This window comes from Lissotriton helveticus, chromosome 3_1, assembly GCF_964261635.1.
Source record: "Lissotriton helveticus chromosome 3_1, aLisHel1.1, whole genome shotgun sequence".
NCBI classification, from domain to species: domain Eukaryota; kingdom Metazoa; phylum Chordata; class Amphibia; order Caudata; family Salamandridae; genus Lissotriton; species Lissotriton helveticus.
In genome coordinates this window covers 2087328627-2087348775 of record NC_136061.1, presented here as the reverse complement: position 1 = coordinate 2087348775, position 20149 = coordinate 2087328627, and the positions used below count along the sequence as shown (strand labels likewise).

Sequence of the window (20149 nt, the reverse complement as noted above, 5' to 3'; positions counted from 1 at the left end):
ACCAGCGCTTGAAGCCCATAGCGATAAGTACATGTGGGCCTTGTGTTTACTGCTCGTCTTGAGAGCGGTAGGAATATAAATCAGTGGCCATATTCATTTACCTTCTGATTTAAGAGACTAGAGACTATTTTTGATTTGGAACCTGAGACTATTGTTTTGAATGACCAGAACTGCCTATTTACAAGTACCATCCTAGAAATTAAGTGCAACCTTTAAGCTAAAATGCTATGTGTTCTAAAGAAGTGATTATCATTCAACTGCTTCATTTACCTGCTGAAACTAGATAAAGTTATATTTTATATATACTTACCTGTGTGGTCTCAGTTTGTGGTGGATTGGGGATTGTTGCTGTGTTAAGTGCAAATGTTATCCACATTGCCTCCGAGTTTAGCCTAGACTGCTCGCGCCATGCTACCTAGAGGGTGAGCAGGGGTTATCTCAGAGGGTTATTCCGTCGCCCTGACCGGAGCTAGGGGTCCCTACTTGGGCCAAGGTACTTACCTTTGCCAACCAGAGACTCCCGGTTCTAACAGTTACCTTTTCTCATTTGGAAAGTATACTTATTAATGGTAATAGGGTAACTGCAATCTTATGCCAAGGGAGAGGTAGGTCTTGCAGTAGGGAAACATTAATTTACAAGTTCTTAACTACCAGGGTATACAAAACGTAAAAGTACATGTCCAAATGATTTAAATACATTGCACCTTGCCTTCTGGGCTGTCCAATCCTGCCTAAGGGGTGGCATATGGATTAAAAAGGAAGGTTTGTGCCTGGCAAAAGAATTAGTTTGCCAGGTTGAAATGGCAGTTTAAAACTACATACACACACTGGCTGCAATGGCAGGTCTAAAACAGGTTTAAAAAGCCACTTAAGTATGTGGCACTATCAGGGCTGCAAGCCCACTATTAGCATTTAATGTACATGTCCTGGGTCAGAGGTTGTGCCATTTTACTAGGAACCTGCAAGTAAATGAAATTGCCAATTGGATTTAAGCCAATGTTACGATGTTTTAAGGAAAGAACAGAAGCACTTTAGCGCTGGTTAACAGTGGTAAAGTGTGAAGAGTCCTAAAGCCAACAAAAATGAATTCAGCAAAACGTAGAAGGAAAAAAGCAAAACGTTTGGGGATATTCCAAAGGCCAAGTCAACATGCAGTATGTTGTAAATGAGGAAAACACATGATAATGTAGGATATTGCAGCGAGTGAAGTACAAAATTCCAGTGGCCCTAATTATATGTCACAGTGTCAACAGGCAGACTTCTAAAATGCAAGTAAAATGCAAAACAACATTTAGTAAGCTCTATAAAATTCTATTTCTGCCTTTTTTCATCTAGGCAATAAGGATTATACAGGCCTATGAGTGAGAGGACACGGATAAGTTTTCTATGGCAAATGGGAGCATGGGACTGCTAATGAGCTGACATCATCACTCCTTGGATAAACAAATAGGTGTGCTAAAGATATTTAAAAGAACAATGGTGGCAGCGTCAAAGAAAAAGTCTCAATAGGGACTGAGAAGAGGAAAATAATATGCTGGAGCCCCTCTTCCTGAGCCCATCCTGGGCTTTGAGCTTAGAGCGAATTAGACGGTGGCCGAAACGGTCCATGCCATCAACAAGTGCAGCACAGGGCGCAGCACAGGGCGCAGCACAGGGTGCCGGCGCCTCCCATTTATAAACTTTCAGAGAGGCCACTGAGGCACAGCGAGTGATCTGTCCCAGTCTCCCCCGCCCCCCACCCCCCGCCGTTTGGCCGGAGACTGATTCGTATTTATTGTCCTTCTTTGCATCGGATCCAAGAGCGAACTGCTTGAGTAGTTCCCCAGGAATGAAAGGCGCTCTGCTACCTGCCGTGAGCACAGGTGTTTCACCCGCTGCCGCCTGTAACGCAGCGCTCTCTGGTTCATTCCGGGTGCCCTGCGAAACCTCAAGTTATATCACGACAGAGAGAGCGGAGGCGGCGACAGTTAAGGGGAGTTATATACCCTTTCAGGTAAGATGTGAGGATGTTTTCAGTAAGCGGTTTCTGGTACCGGCAGGTCGATGGTACAGTCTAGTTTTACACAAATCCCAAAACCATTAATATTTAGTCTTGTTTTTTCTCCTCTGGTCTTGATTTTGATTATTTATTTTGGAGGGAACAAATTAAGATATCGTGACTCTCTGTGGAGGTAATTCGGAGAACCTTGGTTTTGCCCAAAACCCGGGAAATAGTAGCATTTCGATGACTTGGCAGGCATGGCTAGGTGCTGAAGGGAGACTTACCAGGTTGCGATAAAGTCCGCACAGTCTATCGGGGTCCTTTAGCTCGTGCCACCCTTTGATTTGTTCAAAATCTTCAATTCTTTTGAATGCTGCAGATGTTACGGAGATTTGAAACATATGCACTTTCTCTCATACAAATAATGTAACATTTCCCAGCCGAAGCAGACTATTTATTGCTTGCCTTACACGTCTTTCTGTCGCGTTACTGATCAGCTGTACGATTAATACAAGTGCACAACAATGAAAATACAACAGCAGACCCAGGACTAAACTTACAAATCAAAGTTATGAAATCATTCATTACGCAATTAACGTGACAGAAGAAAAATATAGTCACTTAGGAGTCCATTGCAATGCTGGTATGTATGTTTACTTTGCAGCTTAGAAACAGTGTTTGAGGTCCTAACGGTTGTAACTTCTTAAGATAAAGAAAAAGCCTATTAATCTAAAGATCTGGACTAGTGATAGCATTTAATGTCTGTCAGCGTCTTGTATTAATTAATAATGACAGCAGTAACAATATCACCAGAACAGGGCTGTGAGGCAGTCCACTTCAGTCATTGATTTGTATTATTTTGTTGAAGCGTGAGTATGCCTGGGTGTATCAGCAGCTAAATAGTCCACGTGCATGCACAAGCATGAGCTGCACCACGCCACCCGTGACCCTGCGGGACCTGTGAAGGCTTCACGGAGAATGGCGTGCCAGTGGCTGTGGCTGGTGAGGAAAGCGGCTTGATCTAGCAGCTAGGCGCACGAGTAACAACAGAGCATCAAACATGGCCTCTAACGTCAGGAGCAGAGTCTGAGGCAATGTCCACAGCACTGTGCCCCATGACCTGTGCTGACGTTAGGTTCTGGGCTTCTGACGGGCTGGGCTTCCCATGAGTCTGCCCCCTCACTATTACCAGTCCCGGGACCCTCTGTTCCCAAACCCGACCATCTTCACACACATTGACCTTGCTGCCCTGACACCCTTCCCACTTGTTGTTATGCGCGGCCTATCACTATCTGCCCCTTACTGTCCCTGAAGGTATCTCAGGCTAGGCCCTGTGTCCCGAATTATGATTGCTTAAAAAAATATCTTTCCTTGCGAGTTTCTTAGTTATCCTGCAGTTTTATCTATTGTTCCTGGTTGCTGTGAAGTTCTGGTGGTTGTCAGTGAATGCAAGACTCGTGCGTAGGCCCCTTTAGCATGCTGTTATCATGTTCAACCCCGATTCAAAGAAACGTGGCCCTATTCTTGTGCTTCAGGCTTGTGTACATGGCCTAAGACTCTGGTGCCTGGAGTCTTTTCTTTGGTGATAACACTTTCTACCATTTTTGGACGTTAAAACACAATTCTGAAAATTGTTCCAGCATATATTGAGACTAATCAAATCGTAATCTGCCACTACTACCCGAAAACGTATACAATTATTTCGTGCAGAACCGTTTAGAACCTCTCAGAGAACAGGAGTAACCTGTTGAATCTAACAGCATTTACTTTGTTAAACTGTTTTCTCGAGCACTAACTACTTTGTCAGGTGTTTTTTTTTTAAACATTCAGTTAATCACATAGTAAAAAGTGGACGTTAAATTCCTTCTGAAACAAACAAACTCTTTGAGCTTTTTTGCATTAAATGACCATTCAAGGGAAGCAGAGTAGTGGTGGCGCTTGACTGTGGAAGCAAGCGTGCGTGGCACATCACAGACTCTCTGTGTGCCATAGATCAGCCTGGCTTACAGTGGGTTTCTCCATCAAGGAGTCTAATGGAGCCCTGGAGCTGCAGGCCTTCTGTATTTGCCAGGGTGGTAGCACTGGTAACTACAGCAGCGGGCGGGGCAGGTTTGATGGTGGTGGGCTGGCATGGCTCTAGATTTTTCCTCACCCTTGATTCTTTGTGAGAATGCCAGCTATTGTGTTTGAAACCAAGCTCATCTTTTCTGGCTGGTATTTTTACTCTCTCCATTTTCTCCTCTTCCCTATTGCTTCGAAGAGTCTTGGGAGAGGGATACATTGGCATCACACCTGATGATGTGAAAAAGGCTGCTTTATTTATGAGCAAGCTAGTCTTACGGTGTTTACAAACTACGGCAACACTGCTTCCAACAACAGGAACAGGACTGGTGGATGAAGAGCTCCTATGAGGGCCCCTCTTGTCCCTTCTTTGTTTAGGTATGGAATCACCTGCGTAGCCCTACTTTGTTTGATGCCTCGTCATGGGTAGTAAGCGCTATATGAATACATAGCTGGGTCCCAAGGGGGCTGGCGACAAGACACCACACAGTCGCTCTGCGAATTTTAATGTCAGATACCTGTCCATTGATTGCATGTGGTATGGCTAAATATCTAGGCTGGGCGTGGTCAATTAGACTTAAACGGCTACAAATTATTGTTTAATTGTGGTCATGCATTAGGACCTTTTTTATCTTATTTATTGGAAAAATATTTTATCTCAACTGTTTTACCAATGGTTACTAATGTATTGGCTTTCGGTGTCCTGCTTTGTACTGCTTTTAAGATATCTTTTTTTATCGAAATAAAGCTAATTGACTGACTAATTGACTGACTGACTACATAGCTGGGTCCCCTCCTCCAGGAGGTGTATGCCCTTTTGCTTGTGCACCAGCACACCACCCCTGATTTGCGGGGATGGACCTTCACTGGTACCCATATCGACCCCTAGGTCGACAGAATCCAAAAAGAGGACCCCCCCTGCTCTAAGGGGTGTTTATGGTACTACTTATATCACAGTGTCCCTTCCTGGCCAGAGAGAGAGCTGCAAGCCAGTATTGCCGCCAGGACCCTCGCTGATGCTGCCTTATTGGGACTACCTCGTTCAACTTGTGCCACGCCGGGAGAGGGGGCCCTTGACCTTTGCGGCCAAGCGATCTCCATCTTTATGTCTGCCTTTGACTGGGGGTGCAGGACTCCATCTTTCTCCTGGGCCATGTAGCAGGAAAGTGAAGACCCACTGCATGAGCCTGCGCTATAATGTTGCGAGGAGGTCACCTGCCCCCTGCATCATTCCCCCACACCCCTCCTTATATCCCCCCTATCACTCGTGGGGGCAGTCGGGACCCTCAATGAGAGGTGAAAGGACACAGGCACATGGAGGATGGGATGATGGTAGGGAGATTCACTTTTCACTGCTGTCATATGTGATGTCATGACTAGGTGAAATGTTTGTACTGTATCAAAGTGCAGTAAATACCGCAGCAGCCACTCAAAGGAGACACAAGGAGTGACTGTCTGTCACCAATGTTCAGAAACTCTGGATTGGTGCCAGTGGAGCACACTTTGAAATACCTGCGGTATCTTCTTCATGTACACATAGTGCACTGTGAGTGCTTATACAAGCACTGCTGAATGTGTAATCGACCTTACCTACTGTGTTCAATTTCTCTTTTTGTGTAAAGAAACATTGAGGTGAGGCATGTATCCCAGCAGTGCCAGTCAGTTGCTCGCAACACTTTCCCCATCTATGGTGCCAGAATAGTATCTATAATAATCTGACTATAATTGAGAATACAAAAACAACAATTGATGGACAGAATGCAGAACAATGCGATACATTCACCCCAGTACAGAGATCTGGGCCTAAATCCATCGTTTTTTTGCACCCCACACCACCCCAGGTCAGACATGGCTATATGCAAATCAGCCATGACCCTGTGCCTCATGGGAACAGTCCAGCCCGAACTGCCAAGCCATGTCTTTCCTGGACCGGAATCAAGCATCCAAGGACCGGTTTCTGGCTATCAGCCTTCATCAGCCTGGATAGCTTGACTCCAGTGGTGTGGAGAGCATGGGACTCACGTCTGAGCATACCCATCCCACTCGGGGTGACAAATGCAAAAACAACAATTGATGGACAGAATGCAGAACAATGCCATACATTCACCCCAGTACAGAGATCTGGGCCTAAATCCATCGTTTTTTCCAGTTTGTACTCTATGTTTATTACACTCATAGTGAAAATGCAATATGATCCCCTATTAGCGTAATTAAAAAAATGCCAGAAAACAAAGAGTCAAGCTCCAGCCGAGGTCCATAAGGAAAAGGCTGCTACTCTTGGCGACTCCTAAATTACCTCCATGGGTGTTACTGGGTTTAATAGCCTTTGATTACCAAACTATGCGAGCCCTGACATTCCCTGTACTTCCTCATTTTCGATAATGCTTCGTGAAAGCCCCAGCTTTTTCCACTTTAACTAGCACGTATTTGATTTAAAGAGCTCCTTGGCTGTTCTTGTCAGTTTATGGGTCAGAGCTTGTTTCTGCTAAAAATGAATACTGAGGCCTAACCATACTAGACCCACTTTTTGGGTCAGTTGCACCTCTAATTGAGAGGGGGAGATTTCGGATGTGAGTGCATGTATTTTTTAAACATTGTGAAAATTAATTTGAGTCTTATAAAGTTGCTGATACAGTGGATCTCAACTGTGGGTTGCTCTTGGACCTGTGCAGTTATGATTCATGGCTGGCTAGTGCTTACTCTTGCAATTGAATGGTGTTGGAGAGAGAAATAATTTATCGTCCAGTGACCTGAAATGCATGTTTTTAGATAATCAGTGATGGTGACTCAGACGCTGCACCATATGAAGCTGCATTCATGTAAGGCCTTTTGCTTGCTTAATAATTCTGGGTATTGTACAATTGTCAAAATTATGTGCGTGAGTAACCTGCACTCCCGTATAAGGCTGGGGCCATGTAGTGGGTGTCTGCGCAACCATTACGGTAAGCCAGAGTCCGTAGGGACAGCGGGTGAACCCTTGGGATTAAGAAGCATAGTTTAATAATCACGGTGCTTTGGTTCGCAGAATAAACTGGGTCATACGTTTTTGAGGATACGAAGACATCGGGAGATCCCACTGGTAGGTATTACGATTGAATGTTTCACGGTTTTTGAATGGCTGGACATTAAAAGATAGGGACATTTATTGGTGTTTGCCATTAATTTTTAGAGCTTGTGTCATGTCTACATAATTTCTTGGAAGTCATGGATCGGTGAATAGTGATGCCGGTGATTGTTTTGCACTACACAGGGCTTTTACACGGCATGAGGTGGTGATTGTGTTTGCACTGGGTTTGGTTTACAATTCAATCAATTACGGAGTATATGGGTTAGGAACCTTGCACCTTTTGCACTTTTTGCGTGATTTGTATATACGTTTGTTATCATTTAGTAATTTCTGATGAGTGTTGATAGGATGTACATATTCATTGATTTATATACCTATTGCATAAGGACTGTGGTTTTTTAACCTTTGAAAAGCTCTTAATTTTGTTTCTTTTTTGTTAACACGGATAATAGCTCATAAATTAATGTTGTATTTGTGGAAATTGATAAGAATCAGAAACATGTAAGATTTGTACATTTCTACATCATTCCCCCGACGAAGGTGCCAAGCACCGAAATGCATTGGGAGTGGCGATTGTTTGAAAATATTCGTTCTGAAGCTTTAAGAATTGAATTCATCAGAGAAAATAAACACACATTGCATCGATTTGCAAAGACGAGTGCATTATAGTGGTTTCCTTTCTGGGAGTCATTTGTTGAGAATGAGATTGCAATTCTCTGTTTTGTGTTTTTCTGTATTGTTGAAATTATTTTTGATTTAAGAAAAGTCAGTATATAAGAAAAATAGAACATGTTATAAGTTAGGGATCAAGCATTTATAACTGTTAAAGTTGAGTAAATATTACCGATTGCATACCTTATAGGATTGGTGAACAGTGCGTCCTCATATTCAAGCAGTGTCTGTTTGAAATTTTTCATTTATTGTACAATTGTACAATTTGCGGTACAACATACAAGATATACGTTTCTGTATGGGTTCATTACATGCCTTTGTGTACAACAAAGATTCACCTTTGATTAATGACATTGGATCATGAGTCACAGTTTCTGTAAGGAATTGAGGGGCATATTACCAACGATTAGCGATATTTATCGCTAACTAGGCTTAGCAATGAATTTTTTATCGCTAAGCATTGCCAGAAAATATCGCTGCGATAACGTGCTATTAGCAACGTTTATCTCCAAAGCGATACGTTTTCCAGCGATAGCGTGAATATCGCTGATAATACAGCGATATTCACGCATTAACGACAAAATGCTCTTAGCCATGTTATCCACCTCCCATTGGATAACATGGCTAAGAACTGGTCTGAGCAGGCGTTAGTTTTTGGAGATATTCACGCTTAGGGGGAATATTTCCATCGCTACGCCTGCCTTGTTAATAGGCGATAGCGACGTTATCGACTGCTTTCAGTTGCTAACGGGTTGGGTACGCCCACTTTGCATGTCATCAGCGATAAACATCGCTGACATGCAAAGCGGGCCCCAAACCGCTCGCTATCACCTAAAAGCTGTCGCTAACATCAGTTAGCGACAGCTTGCTAATAGGGCGATAGAATTATTGCTGCTTAGCGGCTGAAAACGGCCGCTAAATCGGTGATAATTGTCTATCGCCCCCTTTGGTATTATGCCCCTCAGTTATTAGTTGAGGGGGGTTGGAAGTCCCACTCAAATAATGAACACAATCCTTATTTGCAGAATCTCAAAAGTCACTAAATAAACCTAAGCTTAATCCTTTGATGGCTTGGCACAAAGCAGTCAGGCTTAACTCAGAGGCAATGTGTAGTCAGGCTTAACTCAGAGGCAATGTGTAAAGTATTTATGCAGCACTCAAACAGTAAAGCGAAAACACAACACAGAAAAAATCACAATCCAATTTAGACAAATTGGGTTAATTTTAATAGATAAAATAACACCAAAATAACAAAAACCCAATCAGTAGAACTGGAGCTATATATTTTCAAAGTACTAGCTGGAATTAGTGGCAAAAAGCACAAGTTGCCACTCGCAGTTGTCTGTTCCGGGGTAAAGTCACAAGTTCATGCTAATCATGATGGAGCAGGGGTCGAATATAGGGACCAGGTTTGTCCCGCTGAAGAGTTTACCGTTTTGTGAGAAATTGAGTTACAGATTGACTCGGGTGTGAGCCCTGGTCAAGCAGCAACAACAATCCTTGTAAGGGTAAGGCACAAGCAAATTCCAAATTAACCTGTGCTGAACCCCCTGGTATTGGCACAGAGTAGTCAGACTTAATTTAGAGGCAATGTATAACGCATTTGTGCAACAATTCAAACAGTAAAAACACCATAAAAAGATCTCAAACCAGGCTAGAAAACAAAGCAAAATGTAATAAATAATGAATTCTTATTTAAAGTAATTAATTCCTATTTATAATGCGCAACATGTCACCACTTTAAGGGTTTCAAGGCGCTGGGGGCCGTCGGACAGATTAAGTGAGCAATTGCCCAGAGTCACATCATCCTGGGCTGAGCTGCTGCTCTGGAGTGAGCTGCCCTGGCCACTGTGCCACACCTCTCCCTAAATAAAACACAACCAAAATGACAAAAAATGTAATCAGTAGAACTGGAGATGTTAATTTCTAAAGAATAAAGTGCAAAATAGAACGTAAAAGCACAGAAGTGCCAATCGCAGCTATCTGGTAAGGTTGGACTAGGTCAAAGTCAAAAGTTCTGAACGAGTGCGATAGAGCGCAGGTCACATACAGTTCCAGGTTAGTCCAGCTGAAGGTTTACCTTCTCAAGTTTTGTGCCAAGAGACTTGTTTTAATTGGAGAGGGACACAGGGAGCAAGGAGAGTCTCACAGGAGACTATTGGTGTAAGGGGCAAGCCCAGGGTCATGGATGGGCAGGCTAGAGCAATGCGTTGTTTGTCCACTGTAGGTGGTCGATGCTGCAGCGCGAAAAGATGGGCTGGAGGAGCGGTGCGCTGGTGTCCAGTGTGAACGGTGTGGTCTTGGTGTGAACAGGCTCTTTTGCGGTCGCGAAGAGGCCAAAAGCTTGATGTAAGAGCGCGTGAGCCATCCTAAGGGTACAGGACCTGAGAGGCACCACTTAAGGGTCCAGAACTCACTGCAGATGGGTCAACAGCTGGTTGCATAGCCTTTTATGTCCCTGAGGCTCTGATCAGAAGGCCAGCAGACTAGCCCTTGGAGTCAGTCTGGGTTACTGTATTCAAGATGAAGTTGCAGTTCCAATTCATCTTCTACACGCAACAGAGCAGCAGACAGTAGGTCAGCAGGGCTGCAGTTCTGTTAGAGCAGCAGCCAGCAGAGTGGCAGTCCTTGTAGCTGCACAGCAGTCCTTCTCCCTGGCAGAGTATCCACAGATCCATAAGTGTACTGAAGAGTTGGTGTCTGAGGTCCAGTCTTTATACACAGTTGTGCCTTTGAAGTGGTGAGAAGCTTCTAGAGGCATGCCTTTGAAGTGCACACATGCCCTCCCTTTCTGGCCCTGGCTCCAGACTAAATACAGGGGGTATGCAGCCCTTTGTGTGGAGACAAGACACACCCTACTCAAGTATAAGTAGAGCTGATTCCAGTTTCTCCCTCCCATCCTGGCAGTGTTGGCCTACACAGCCACACCTAAGCTCCCCATTGTGTATAGCTGTCTAGGAGGAATCCTCATAGTCCACTGTCGGCTACACTTAGTCATGTGACCCAGAAAGAGGCCCCAGGCACCAAATGGCTAAAGCAAGAAAATGGCAAATTTCGAAAAGTGGCATTCTCAGAACTGCAATATAAAATTCGACTTCACCATGAGTTAGGATTTTAAATTGTGATTCCAGAAACACCAAACATGAAATGGTTACTGTTAGAAATGTGGGTCTCTAGTTGCATCCGGTTTGCACCTTTGTCCAAGTAGGGACCCTTATTTCTAGTCAGGGTAAGGGAGTTATGCCTTTACACAACTCTTACTCATCCTATTGGTAGCTTGGCATTGTGCACACATACAGTAACACAGTGATTCACTACAAATGCAAACCACACCAGTTTAGACAAACAGGAAATCTTTAGCTAAACAAAGCAAGACCAAAACGACAAAAATCCACCGTACATTTATCAAGATATCACCAAAAATAGGTTATTCACAAAAATAAGCTGGTGGCAACAAACAGTTCCACCTGGGGCTATTATGACGTTGTGACTGATGAAAATCCCAAAGTACGGCGCTGACCGCGATGTAATTGGCATCGGGCCTGGAGTCACATGGACCGCAAAGAAGAGTACCTTGGCAAATGATGAAAACAAAAACGGTGCATGGCGTCAGAGAGGTGATGCTTCATGGGCGGCGTCGGTTCTTTACTACCACTGGTGAGGTGAGGCGTCAGTTCCTTACTGCGATGCAGGGAAGGTGAGGCGTTGGCTCCTTACTGTTGCCAAGGAGGTGACTTCACGCTGTCGGTTCCTTACAACAATGCAGGGTCTATGGATTCGGGAGGTCACCCACGTCAGATATTGACTCTGCGATGATGAAGCACCGGCGTCAGTGAGGTCGGGGCTGCAGTGCAACTTGTGGCGGTGCATCATGAGCATCACGAGCAAAGCCGTTGGCTCCGGTGCAGGCAGCGGCCTCGGGGACGGCATCAGAGTCGGTACGGTGCGGCTTCGGCAGGCATCAAGGCTGTGGTCAGGCGGTGCATTGTGCACTACCTGAACGGTGCCCATGTCTTCATTGCAAGTCGTGGCGTCGCTCGCCGGTGTTGCTATTTCCATCTGTGGCAGCTGAAACACCCGTTCCAGGTGCAGTAGGACAGAGGAAAACAAAGTCTTTGTGGCCCTGAGTGTTAGGGTTTGTGCACAACAAAGAGCATGTCCCCTCTCATTGCACTAGTGGTCTCTGTAAAAGCTCTCTTTAAACATACTATTGAAAGCCTTTATTGTTATCTCAACCCCTCCCTAAGACTTCTGTGTATGTTGCTCAATGTATTCACAAGTTTGGTGTCTTGTTTACACATTGGACCTTGCTTTTACCAAGGCTTATTTAGAGCACTCCTCCCTACGCCATGTGTTCCTTCAACTCATTAGCATAATAACTGAAGCTCTGCACACCTGCTTGTGAGAACCACACCCAGTTCTTCGAACCACACCCAGCTCTTCGAACCACACCCAGCCCTGTCTATAAAAGGCAGCCCCTGAGCCTCACCCAGTGCTTGTGCTCGTCTATCTCCCACTTACCTGAGAACAGATCCTTCGGCGCTGGCACTCCTGCTCTCTCCAGACCTTCATTGGCTTCATCAGGCGCGGCTGCTGGCTCTTCCTTTTTCCGGTTTCCGGCTCCTTCTTGCCTCCGCCCATCTTCTGTCCACTGCAATCGACCTGCAAAAGAGAAAGAGGACAGGGTTAGACTGATCAGTATCCCTTTTCAGCAACAAGTAAGTGCAAAACGTTTTATTACCTGAAAGAACTTTGACGGCGATTTCTGGATTCATATAAAGACAATTTAGAACAAGATATCTCCCACGAACTTTGTGGTTCAAACCCTTTGTTACAAGAATACTTTGTGGAACTTTGTAAAATAAATATTCTTTTACTTGGAACTTTTAAGAATCGAACAGAGGAAACCATTGACAGCAAGGCAAACAGTAAATCAAGGACTTGCACAAATTACCTGCTGTATTTTGATGTAAAAGTAAAGTATTTGTTTTATAAAAAGACTGGAAATGTGTGAAAAGTGCGTTTGCTATTAAGAATTTAGGCGTTAGTTATATTAAGGTGAATGTTAGATGTAGGTAATTCTGATAATGATATTAGTTTGATTTTACAGAAGTTTTACAGTAATAGAAGGCATATCCCAGAACAATAACACATTCCAAACCTGGAAGCTAGAGACCAGGATCCAAGAGGTACTTTTAGAAGAAAATTTCTAATAGATTAAGGGTTAGTCAGGAACACATTTAGGGATAGGTTGCACTTATCTGTTCTTTGTTTATGTTTCATTAGGCACCAGTTTCTACAGAGGTCAGAGAGGGCTGCAGATTTTAGCAGCACTTCAACAGTGGAAAAGCGAGAACAGTGTTGTCTCTCTTTATTTATTTTATCCACTTCCCCCCTTCCCTTGAGCTCCTGGTTCTTAGTGCACTGTTTAAAACTAGTGTGCTGGAACAAGTAGTTTCAGGGTGGGGTCGGACTGTCTTCAACCTCCATCAGAACTGAACAGAAACTCAGGTGAGCTGGGCTTTGACACTGAGACGACAGAACAAAGGGCCAGCTCTACTCCAAGCCATTGGATATCCTCTTCAAGCAGGATACCCAGCACAGTTCAGTCTTTATCCTCTCCTTGGCAGAAACAGCCACTGCAGGCCAACCCCACAAAGCACACAGCACAGGGGCAGTACTTCTGCTTTCCCAATTTGCAGAGGTTCCTTTTCCAGGAAAGGCAGGTTCACACCTTAGCCTCCCCGTGGCTCTCTACAGTGAATGCACATCGCCAGCCCCTGCAACCTCAGAGCCAGACAATCCACAAACCAGCACACAGGATGGTTAAGCAAGAAAATGGCCACTTTCTAAAAGTGCCATTTTCAAACCCACAATTTAAAAAACATCTTTACTAAAAGCCTAAACTCCATTTCTCGATCTTTTCCCAATGGAAAAGCTATACTTATAAGATGTTACAAATAAACTCCCATGTTACTCTATGGGACAGATAGCCTTTAAATAGTGAAAAACGAAATGCACAGTATTTTGCTATCAGAACATGTCACACCCATCAGTACATGTCCTACCTTTCACATACACTGCACCCTGCCGATGCCGGTACCTTGTGCCTCCCTAAGGGGTGTCTTACTTGTAAGAAAAGGGAAGGTTGGGCCTGGCAAGTGGGTCGACATGGCATGGCTCTCATGCTATATTTAGCATGAGAGCAGCACAAGGATTGGTCTGAGTGGCTTGGTTTGACACTCAGACAGTTCCTGTGAGTCTGTGCTGTTTCTGTTGCACAGCTAGGTTGGAGAAACCTAAGTGCGCATGTCTGTTTGGCTGGCCTAAAACTGCCTGCCAAATCGACATGCGCACTTTACAGTGCCCATCACAACTGCCCCTCCCATGGTCTGGCCCACTCTTTCTCACACTGACATCGGGTCAGTAAGTCAGACCTGAGTACTGCGCTGAGGGGGCCCCCTGCAGCTGGGCTCCCAGCACCGCAGGGAATGCGGGGGCCTGTGTTACGCCCCTTTTGGGCTCCAGGGCAAGACATATTTCGGGAGCACCTTTTCAGAGCAACTTTTTATTATCCAATTTTCTGCTGATTCAAGCTTGCATGATGCCAAAGTTTTAGAAATGGGGACACAAAAACTGTTGCAATTTTTTTTCTGCAGTACCCAAATATCTTTAAGATTACACTGGGAAAAGAATGCGAGTCTGCGGTAGGCAAAGAGAAGGAGAGAGGCTGAAATATATAGAAATTGAGGTGAGAGAGAAAGTTCACCTCTTGCTGGAGTGCCCTTGGTAGGTGGTGCCCTGGGCAATTTTGCCTACTTTGCCCATGGCTTAAAATGTCTCTGATTGTTAGTTCTGGCCCAGAGACAGGTTTAGTTGTCGTCCAGCCCTTTCCATAGTGAAAAATAATATACAATAAAAAGGCTGACAGAAGTCTTTGTACTATCCCCTCCAGCCATTGCTTCGTTGAAAAGGGTTTCACTCATGGGTCAGCCCACTGTTAATGTATACAGTGTCCAAGCACAGGTCGGGCGGAGTAGCATCCCAGGCTGGGATGCACTCCATTCGACCACACATTCCCTGTGTTTGCACACTAAGAACACCAGAGGCATTAACAGTGGGTGCTGTAATTGGAAATCCAGTGCTAGAATTTGTAGATATAGTCAGATATTGATAGGCAGTTCTTCTTAAAGATCTGGTATGTTATTATTTAACCACGCTGTGATTGCTGATAACAGAATTGAATATGAGTATAATATTTCTATGCAACATCCATGCTGTTTGGTCTCTGCATAAAAAGTCATAGACTATTATTTGATGTACCTACAAATGACAGGTTCGACTGACTTAATATCCTTCAGCAACAGTGAACATGTTTTACTTTCCTATTCCTGTCCAAATTAAGTTCTTCAGTATTTAGCGATAAAACATTTTAAATCTCTCAAAGAAGTAGGCCATTGAATGTTTGCACTAGGTGACTAGGTCGTTTTGGAAAGTTATAAGGCTCATCACTGACAAGTCATGTATTTTTGGGTGCCAGTTAGGCCAAGTGAGGGTCAGGGTTCTTTATGCCACGCCCTTTGAGAATGGGTTTGGTGTGATCTTCAATCAATCACCCTGTGAGAATTGCTAATCCTGCCACACCTACCAGAGTGCTTCACTTGTGGGCTATTGTTCACACTATGGTTACAGTATTCAAAATCGCTGTGTGACATTACGGGACGGCTAGACTGCTATCCACAAACAAAGGCTCATTCCACTACACAGGTGTCATCAAGGCGTTTTAGTTATTTTACAGAAAACTCTTGTGTGGCTTGGATGTAAATCATTGAGGCATACACTTCGACAAACACACAACGCTTCCGTATTTGTTAATCCCTGAATTAAACCACATCTTTTATATAAATCTAAAGGTCGAGGTAAACATCGGACACACCTCATCTTTTGCACAATTTACATGAAACTCAGCTTTCATCCCTGAATCGAGTTCACATCCTGGTTTTGTTAACTGTTGCTTCATCCAATGGTAGGTTGCAGACTTGGTGAGTATTACTGCTCCCCAGTGGCACAACTGGGCTCATGTCTCTTGAAGGAGGTAAGAGGGCCCAGCACGGTGCACCTCAAAGGAGGGGCATTAAGGTGGGCAATCTGGAGAACCTTTTCCTAATACCGTCCCTATGGATTTACTTAAAAGCGCCCTCTGGCTCATGGTGTGGCCAGAATATAAGTAATGTAAATGATAGGGCTACAAAAAAAGGATTTATGATATTGGTGATTCATCCTCGAGCTTTATAAAGTGAGAACCGGACATTTCAACATTACCTGTTGCTAAAATGCTTGGCTAAATTAAATAGATATCAAGTGCTATTTAAATGGTGTTTGAGGATTCTCATCTGAGATACTTTGTAGATGTTTATGTTCCAAATGGTGCAGTTTTTACTGTGCATTGACGTTATCTACCTGGGCTTAATGGACAGAAGAGGTTCTCTCTGCACTCAACTGCACTAGGCAAGGGGGCTGATTTCACCCGCTTGGCCTCAATAAGGGAATATTGGTAACACAATCTCTGAACTCGAACAGGATCCTTGGGCATCCATTCTCTTGAAGAGGATCTGCGTGCTGGGACAAAATACATTTTGTAGCCTTCCAGTGCTAATAAGTGATGTAAATACCAGTACATCACCAGCTGCCAACCCAAGACTCAGAAGCAAGACGCTTCCACACTTCCCATCCCAGTACACTATAAACTCACTTCAGCTATCAAACAACCCTGTAAATGCAACTTCAAAATTCACCCTCCCACACTCAACAATCCAGTAAAAGCATTCACTCATCCTCAGACGGTCCCATAAAGACAACTTCACTCTCAACAGGGGTGTAATACAAGCCCCTGCGGGGCGGGCCGGGTCGGCCCTCTCACCCACCCTTTCAGGAGTCCCCTTAAGGGGGTCCCTATTTAGGCCAAGGTCAATGATCAGCGTTGAGATATGGGAGCTTCAGCGGCCCCTCGTCACATAATGCAGGGGGGTGGGCAATATTTTGCTTTACAGCACTGCTCTCCACATTGACCTATCCTGTATGCTTCCATAATCCCATTCTGTCTTGTAATTCTGTCCTAAACCAGCTCAGAGTCATCCATTCCCAGCTCCTCAAACTGTGCTATAAAGGTAACTCTACATCCACCACAAAACTATCCTATGAAAGCACCTCCACAACCCCCGTCATGCTGCCTAGTGAGTTTGTTCACACTCCCAATTGGTATATGTGTTATTCTTGCCAACGGCCATTTTACCTCCTGCAATGAAGCACCCAATTAAACACTGCTGAATTTGTAGGCAGCAAAATAACCGTGGCCAAGGGGGGAAGGGGAGCAAGAGTACGAATGAAGCCAGTCGCGGCTGGCATGGCTCGTAGGTTGGGTCCGGAAGGGGCAGGGGGGGTGGGGGAGGTCGTGCGGGAAGGGGATATGCGCGTGGGGCTTTAATTTAAAAATAATAAATAAAAAAATTAAAACTCACTATTCAGCCAGCCGGGTCCTGCGTCTTCTCTGCTCCTGCTCTCCTGCCTCTGGCAGTAACAGGAGGTAGAAGCAGGCAGCCAGGTTCCCTCCCCTAAGCTGTTTACAGCATTGTGATTGGTCGGGACTGCAGTCTGCATGGAGAAGGGCAGAGTGCGCATGACTGGTTTGGGCGGCCCCAGGGGTCCGACCAAACTGTCTTTGCACACTCAGGAGTGGGCAGCACACCACTCCTCCCCTGCTGAAAATTATTACCATTTGATGTTTCTGCTTCTCACACTGCGAGAAAGCAGTGGGGTGACGCTCCTCCGCCCTAGTAAAGGAGCTGCCCCTGAATGAAGCATTCACCTCGGGGCAAACACCGGCCTCGAGAGTGAGTCGGAGTTTGCATGGCAGTGAAGTGCCTGCGCTCTCACCATCATACCACCTCCTCTCACCATCATATCACCCCATGAATACTCCTGCACTCTCACCAGCATACCGTCTCATGAATATTCCTCCGCTCTCACCATCATACTGCCTCATGAATACTCCTGTGCTGTCACCATCATACCGCTTCAAGAATACCTGTGCGCTTTCACTATCACCCGCCTCATGAATACTCCTGGGTCTCACCATCATACCGCCTCATGAATACTCCTGCGCTCTCACCCTCATACCACCCCATGAATACTCCTGTGCTCTCAGCATCATACCACCTCATGCATACTCTTGCAATGTCACCATCATACCACCTCATGAATACTCCTGCGCTCTCACCATCATACCACCTAATTTATACTCCTGCGCTTATCGTCATACCACCTCATGAATACTCCTGTGCTCTCACCATCATACACCTCATGAATACTCCTGCACTCTCACATCATACCACCTCCTCTATACCCCTGTCCTCTCACCATCATAGCACCTCATGAATACTCCTGCGCTCCAACCATCATAGCGCCTCATGAATACTCCTGTACCATTATGCCACCTCTTGAATACTCCTGCGCTTTCACCATCATAGCGCCTCAGGAATACTCCTGCACTCTCACCCTCATACTGCCTCATGAATTGCATGACTCTCACTTTGGATGAAACTGTTGTAAAACTATGCATCTCTTCCGCGACCAGCAAGTTATCCTATAAAATCCGCTATCATTCACTGCTTTAAAGGGTCTTAAAGTCTTGCCAAGAAAATGTCTGATGCATGTACTTTTGTCTGCCGGTGCAACAGACATGGAACTACTGTAAAAAAAAATCTAGAGCTTCCACTCGCCGTCTATGAATTTTAGACACGGCCAGACCATTCATCAACCTGTCGGATGCAGAAATGCCACACTGACGCATTTACACACTGCAAAAGGAATTGGCATCATAAGGAACCCCCTTCACCCTCAAAGTTGGCCTCTCGGAAGCAAGTGGTTCTGAAGTCACTTAGAAAAAGATTAAGTGCTGGCAACACCAACTTATCAACAAAAAATGATTCAGTGTTTGCAGCTGTATTTTCACCATAAAGTGACCCGCTGAGAAAAGCACACAACATCCCATTCATATTAGAGGTGCTATGAAACACTCACCTTACAATTGTTCACATTAGCACAGCATACATGGAGCACCTTATAAATGAATTTTGAAATCTCAGTGGAACTTTAATAGGAAGTTAGAAATGGATCCGTTATCACTTCTGCACCCCGAGGACCTCTCATAGGTTCAGAGTGAGACTCAAACACGATGACAATTTAAATGGGGTATGGATTTTACTTGACTCTCATGGATGATTGCTACCCATGCAAAAACTGACCCTAAAAATGTCATGCAGAGACAAGCGGTGATTGTTAAGTTTGTTGCAAAGACTTGTAGTGGAATTTGGTCTCGAGGCACACCTACAGGCTTGACTAAGAGACTGTATGCCATATTTATGCAAGATAAATTAAAAAAATACAAGTACAAAACAGAAAACATGCTGCTGTCTATACACAGGGATATATGCTTGCAATAACGGGACTAAATAGCACGTGCCCATCTTGCAAATGTATTGTAAATAGTCTATTGTTATTTTAAAGTTCATGCACGGCTGCCAGATTTAGAACCACCAAGTTGTCCCTCTTGGAATGGTAAAACCAGAAAAGCATTCCATAATAGTCTTCCAGTTTAGAGGAAGTTGCCACTTGGGATGCAACATACTACAGATCAAATTAGCAGCAAACAAGTTACCTATTAGCACTGACTAGAAAGCTGTAGTATACTCTTAAGAAAGATTGTAATAAAAAGAGAAGAAAAGAAAGGAAAAGGGAAGTATAGACGAAGAAAACTCATATTAAAAGGAGTAGCCAACTAGCCCTGATCTTGAAGGGCACTCATTTTCAGGTGGATGCACCAATGTGATCATAAATGCCTTCAATTGCAGGACAGATGATGCAGTGATTGATGTGGACTAAACCATTACCCCTTGCAGTTCACTGTCATGTATGGAAGCAGAGTGTAAATGACTCTCAAACAGACCAGTGGTAGATCCGACCCACAGGTCCTCTATGTATGGATATATGTATGTATATATATATATATATTCACTGAAAAAACCATAGGTTATAGACCATATATAGTTAGGAATTAGCATTTACAAAACCTTGAAAATTCACTGAAAAAACCATAGGTTATAGACCATATATAGTTAGGAATTAGCATTTAGAAAACCTTATTTTACTTACACAAAACCATTGAAATTCCATATATAGTTAGTTGCACTAACTATATATCGCGCACCCGCAATCCACCGCTGATGATGTCACATATTACATCATTCATGACATGGTCAGTGACATCACTGATGACATCACTGATGACATCATCTAGTGTCTGTGTGTTT

The 20149-nt window shown here is 44.3% G+C and overlaps 1 protein-coding gene across 4 annotated transcripts in view; it reads left to right on the top strand.

Moving 5' to 3' along the window:
• LOC144824122 (aminopeptidase Ey-like) overlaps window positions 1-20149 on the top strand; it is an 836887-nt gene that overhangs the window by 235231 nt on the left and 581507 nt on the right. Inside the window, exon 1 of one of the 4 annotated variants that reach the window (XM_078683236.1) lies at window positions 1836-1993. The exons of the other annotated variants lie outside the window; for them this stretch is intronic. The gene's annotated coding sequence lies outside the window, so the exon portion shown is untranslated. Of the gene's footprint in view, window positions 1-1835; window positions 1994-20149 lie in introns of those variants that run through there. 4 annotated transcript variants of the gene reach the window in all.